Source organism: Brachyistius frenatus, unplaced genomic scaffold, assembly GCF_029030835.1.
Source record: "Brachyistius frenatus isolate BFR_SWC_R1_liver_20210118 unplaced genomic scaffold, ASM2903083v1 Contig_286, whole genome shotgun sequence".
NCBI lineage: Eukaryota > Metazoa > Chordata > Actinopteri > Embiotocidae > Brachyistius > Brachyistius frenatus.
This window is the reverse complement of record NW_027210885.1, coordinates 282,106-288,369: the sequence shown is the minus strand read 5'-3', so window position 1 is coordinate 288,369 and position 6,264 is coordinate 282,106.

Genomic DNA, 6,264 nt, shown 5'->3' with positions numbered 1-6,264 from the left:
GTATTCATAGTAAGATGTTTGTCAAGTGTGTACAAACAAAAGAAAGATGTTATTCATTCTCAAGGATACTTTCTTTAAAAAAAAAAAAAGTGGAGATACAATAAAATAAAAAATAAAAAAGGTACAGTCTGACAAAATGCCCTTTTAAACGGGGGTGGAGAAGGTAGCAACATGTTCCAGTTCAGAAAAGGACCACTTCACATGCCGACAATGACGCCTTCGTATTATGTAGATGCTGAATCCAACAGTGGGAACAAAATATTTTACTTAAGAGAAAACATCAATACAGAAGTGTAAAATTCATCCATTACAAAAACAAGTCCTGAATTCAAAACCTACTTAAGTACGAGGACGTCGGTATTATCAGATAAGTGTTCTGTACTTTGTTGTTTCTGCAGTCAAATGTCCCCCAATGACTCATTGCTCGCTCAACGCTGATGTAAAAACTCGTACTGCAACCTTTTCTTTGCTGTTGTTGCTGAAGATACTTTTAACTCACTTACATACTATTGGGTAGTCAGCTGGTTTCCAAACTCATGGATTCAGGCTCCTCCAAAGAGTCCTAAAATAAACCTGAAGGGTTGTGAGATGATTACAAAAATCTGCTTTCATATTTCGGACTTTGTCGTAACATTTTTATTTAAAATGACATCATTCGAGGGCAAATGTGCCTTTGGCGCAGCTGCTAACACAAAAAGTTTGAATTTTAACACTTCGGGGTATAATAATCTCATCCTGTGTTCTTCTGGAATGTAATCTGCTGTAATGTCACCTGAAAAGTAAGTGGTAGTTTTAGATGTTAAATACATGTAGTGGAGCCAAAAGTACTTTCTATTCCTATAAAATGTAGAGTTGTAGAAGTAAAATAGGGGAAAATGTAAGTGCAAGCACCTCAAAATTGTGCTTAAATTCATAATTAATCTCCACCACTACCAATATTATACTTTATACCGGTTAGACTTCAAATTTGCTGATAATTTTAGGGCAACATTTACAGTATGTCACCTACTGGCTGAGAAGTTGTCTTTTGTCTTGCACTCTGTAAGAAAACGGTCGCAGCTTTGTGTGGTTGTTTGGAAACGCTTCTGAACTCTTTTCAAGTGGAACAAAGTCACAGGAAGAAATAATAAACTTGTGTGTTGTTTTTTTGCCTACAAGGTGAACTTTTCTGCCGTCACGTAATGCTGCGTCCTCTCCAAGGCCTCATTTTTAACATCACCCACAAAAGATCCTTCCAAGAGTCTTATCAGCTCCTCAGCCGGATCCGGGGGCACCCCCAACGTGTTAATCCCGTTCTTCCAAGGACATGCGGGTGCCGGGCCCTCCCAGTCACGACCAATTACTGTCCGCAGGCGGCTGACGCAGGCCAGACCTGCCTGGACTTAGAGGAACGCCGAAACCTGGAGCCTCCTGAAGCCACCAGACCCTCTTCTTTGTGTCTGTCCATTTTCCTGCTCTTTTCTTGTATTAGCTTACGTGGGGATTGTTGAATTGTTGGGTTTTCTCTGTATAAATGCTGTAAAGTTCTGCTGTAAGGACTTTAATGTGTTAAGTGCCATGAAATAACCTGTGTTGTGATTTGGCGCTATAGAAATACAATTGAATTGAATTGAATTAAATCACAACTTTCATGGTGATTTGACCACAGTTCGACTTTTATAACAGCATTTATCAATCAATCCAAAACAAAAATCGTACCCTGACTTCTTGTTGAAATTTAAGGCAACGTTTTGATGATTAATATTATTTTGAAACTTGATTGAACTGAAATTTTCAGTTTCACTTTATGTGAATACTGTTCATATACATTTATTGAGAAAAATAACCCAGAAATCCACCAGCTGTTGTGTGAACACATTGATTTAATAATAAAATGATGATATTTTCAGATGAATGTAGATATTGCCAGATTCACTGCAAAGGAAATACTTGTTTGGATACTTTTTGATCCACATTAGGAGCCCAAAGACTGGTCAGTTGCTGTAAAAACTTTGGACTAACCTTTGTTTTAAAGGTAAAAACGCTCATGCGTTCTATCCATAGCATAGTTTATCAGTCAGGGTCAAGCAGGGATTTGGGCCGGGGCCTCGGGGAATGCACTTAGCCAAGGTGGCTGCTGCGCCTCTGTTAGCGGGCTCAGGGTGTGGGTCAAGATGGCCGCTATCCACCCGTCCGGCAGTCTGGACGTTCAGCCGCCACTGGCCTCGTCCGGGAGACGCTCCTAAATCCTCTCACGCGAGCTTAGATTTCAAAATAGCGCCACGTGTCAAAAGGGCGCTCGATAACGCGCACTTTGTGTGTTTGAGGTGTGTGAGGAGTTGATGGAAGGACGCACGGTGAAGACAGAAAGATGTGACGGTGACAGGAGTGGGGTTATCGAGGTCCACGTTATCTCATCATGGCTTAAGGTTTTCACATTGTGCCGCATTAAAAATGCTCAAATGAATCCATGTGACGATGCTTCTGTGAGAATCATCACCCATCTATGAAGCTCCGCTGAAAGAACGTTTGACCTCGTTGTTTTGGTTTAAGAGCCACGACTTTGCCGTTCCGGCTCAGTTTCACCGCTCTGATCGCCTTCGTTTCCAGCAGCTGCAGGCGGCTGTTTTCAAGAAGAAAAAAAAAAAAAGGTCATATGAACCCACTGTAAGACTTCCTGGTCTGCATCACATAGCAGACAGACAATGCTGGCAACTATCTGGTTAACACAGTGGAGCATTTAAACCAAACCAGCTAAAGAGCCAAATATATCCCTCAGACGACGGTGGAGAACAAAACAGAGCTAAAAGAGAGAGACTATTGGACTTACAGTACATTTGGAGGATAGAAACTCCTAATGAATGCTGATGTTGTTCTATTTCTGCCGGATGTACGAATGCTTTGGACTGAAAGCAACAAAAAAAAATCTAAAGTTTGGGTTTGACCTTTATATAATAACCTATTGGGATCAAAGAACAGCACTAAATATAGTCCACAGAGTAAAACAGGGTCTGGTGTGTAGCATGAGGAGGGATACAAAAAAAAATGGCTCCTCGTCAGCTTCAAAAGTCCTTCTCTTCCTGGCACGGCTTCAAATAAATGATTCCAATCTACGCTTGTCTCATAAAGAGACCCCACCCCCCACCCTCCCTTCTCCTCTTGTGCAACACCCAACTCTCAAGGCCATTGTAATGGAAACCCTCCTCTGTCAGGCCCTTATATTTTTAGGAAAAGCTATTATTGTTGTGTTCCCTTGTTGCTTGCGTGCCCCAGGATGTGCTCCCCCGAACAAGGTCAGAATTCCTGTTTTGTCATCATTATTCTGCCGGAGAATAGGCACCTCACCCACAATGCTCTCGGTTCGCTGGGGTTGCTGGTACTTGTTTGTCTTCCATGGATACAAATAGACCCGAAACGGCATTCGGCCGAAGCAAAGCGAAGCCATTGTGGCAGAGAATAGTTTGGATTCAGTCGAACTGAGCTGGAAGCTAAACTGAAGTCATTTGCCGTCCATTTGATGGACCCGGCGTTAGATTGTACGGATCCAGTAGTGGATCGATTTTTTTTTTTTTTTTTTAAACCCATAGTTTATCTTACAGCTTCATTATCCTTGTTTTTACAGCAAGGTAACAAAAAAAAACAGCTTCAGCTTCAGCAACACATCTTCGCCATTTGAAAAGAACTTCGGAACAGTTTGTGTCATCATTAACACAAAAGATCATTTTGAATTTGCAGGTGAATATGACTTGATTTGAAGACAAAACCTTGTCGTTAAGGTTATGCACCAAAACTACATTGCTTTAAAAAAAAAAAAAAAAATCCTTAACGCATTCTCCCCAACGTGGAATAGGTGGCAATAATCGCAAAGGTTAAAATCCAGAAGGTGACAACGTTCTTCTTGAATAGTTTTTTTTCCAAACCCCAACCAAGTGTTTTTGCTAAAAGTTTCATTTTACTGTTAATCACATGGCTTGCAGTAGGTTTTATTTTTGTCCGCGACAAGAAAACGTGTAACCGTCACCCTTAAGACAGTGCCACGAGCAGCTATCTCGCGCCTTGCTGTAGTGGACGGGCGTGTCTATTTCACGCTTTTGGCGTGATACCGGTGTTATTCTTCCACACTTGAACTCTAGCCTCCGCGGACTACCCAGCTTTTGTACTTTGTCAAATGACTTCCGTCGCATGAAATCCCTCACGACTTCCATGACATGACCTTGTCGCATGCGTCTAAGTGAGGCCAGCCTTCACAACGACATGCTGCCCTCTAGTGGACTCACAGATGTACTGCACGCTTTACCTTGATACTGCACTGAAACTTGGATTCATCTTGCGTCGGTAAATGATGCAGTTAGCGTCCTAAACTGAGTCTCACTAGTACTGCTGCATATGGAAATCTTTGCACAGCGACACATTTCTACCTTTGTTGTTTATTCTATTGGAAGATTAAAGTCCACATGGGTTTTTCATTCATTTAACTGACTCTTGCTGAGCGTGTCTTTTAATCGGATGTATTTTATAGCATCGTAATTTGGAAAACAAGCTTTGTAAGCTTCGGTCTCCACAGCAGAACACAGATTTAAGGAAAAATAATACTTTTCTAGTATTTCACTGCTAATGAGATGTAATGTGCCCTCAGAGAAGTAAAAAAAACAACCTCTGGACGGGATGCTTTCCGCGGCTGCTCGAACCACTGAAGCTTGATAGTGTGGGACAGCTGCTGCCGCCCTTCTGTCCCCCTGCTGAGAGGGAGCCTATTTTAACAAGGCAGACCTATTGTCTTTTCCCGAGAATGACCAGAGAATGTGGCAACTCGGTGGGTCACGTCGTCTTTATTTGTGTGTCGGTGATTGGGGTGAGGGGCAGGACGTGGCTGTGTCCCCGTCATTCGCATTACCATGGGAGCACATGCCATCAGAGCTAATTACCTGCCTGGAAGGACCAATTAAGACGGCCTCTAATGCCCCCTAACAATATAACCTCAGCTATACAGAAGGCCCACTGTAGTGCAGGACGCCTGTGAGTGGGGTGTGTGTGTGTGTGTGTGTGTGTGTGTGTGTGTGTGTGTGTGTGTGTGTGTGTGTGTGTGTGTGTGTGTGTGTGTGTGTGGAGGGGGTGAGGGGAGGGGGGGGGGGGGACTGATGGACATAAGAGCGTGCGGTGACAAAAACGCTGACATTGCAAGTCGACAGTGTAAAGACTCCCCACGCTTCTGTCTCAGACACACAAAGACAAACTCGCGTTTTAACGTGGAGGCCGTCATCACAGCAGCATTTACTTCCTGCAGAAGTCGTGCACATTGTTCGCAGCGGCAATATTTCACTTATTGATGAAAAATGTTTGCGTGCAATCAGCGATCTTAACTGCGCATTGTCTTCTTTAAACGTGTTGGATGTGTCGCATGTCGTCACTCATCTTAAAGGGTATTTCTGGCGTGAACAATGGAGTGAAATCAATGTATGTGCGTGTGTTTGAGGGGGGCGGGGGGGTTTTGTGGTATTGTAGTCGCTGCCCTACTCTCAGCACATCTGTGTGCTATAGTCTAACATAGTTAGACCTCCATTTCATCGAGGTTATTTATGTGGAAAATGCTTTTGGAAATTCCCAAGGAGACATTAGATTCCTATAAAACTGATGGTTTAAACAATACAATTTTTTTTTTAAATTTTTAAACACCTCTTTTGCTTCAAATCAAGACAGGAAATTAAAAAAAAATGGGGGAAAAATATGTTATTAAATACAAGAAAGATTCCCTGCAAGAATCTAACACGCAGTTTATTTTGCACAGGTAGTATCAAACAAATGCACACAAACATCGAGGAAAAACGAATGTGCAAGATGAGGATAAAAACCTACATATTGGACTAAATATGTTTTCAAACGACATAGTAGTCTTTGTCAATTTTCTCTAAAAGATTTGAAGGTCCATACTCGGACCAGCGTATCTGACCCGGATATAAAGAGAATGAAGACCAGCTGGTTATCTGGTTGAATAAGCGTGAATCGGAGGGTAAGTTTCAAATTAAGACCCGAAATGTCTTAAAAAAAAAGAAGTCATTTTTGTATAAAAGTGCATATTTAGAAAATGTTCATATTTATCTTTGAATCATTAGCAACTGTAGAAAAATGGGCCTTCGTGAGATTATTTGCACACATGGATGTTACATATTACAATAACGTTGTTTCCAGGAACAACGTTGCATTTTGGCCTTTTGCATCGACATGTATCAGCTCGTCGGTTCGCAGGTACGATGCGGGGAGAAAAAAAAAAAAAATCAGTTAAAAAGC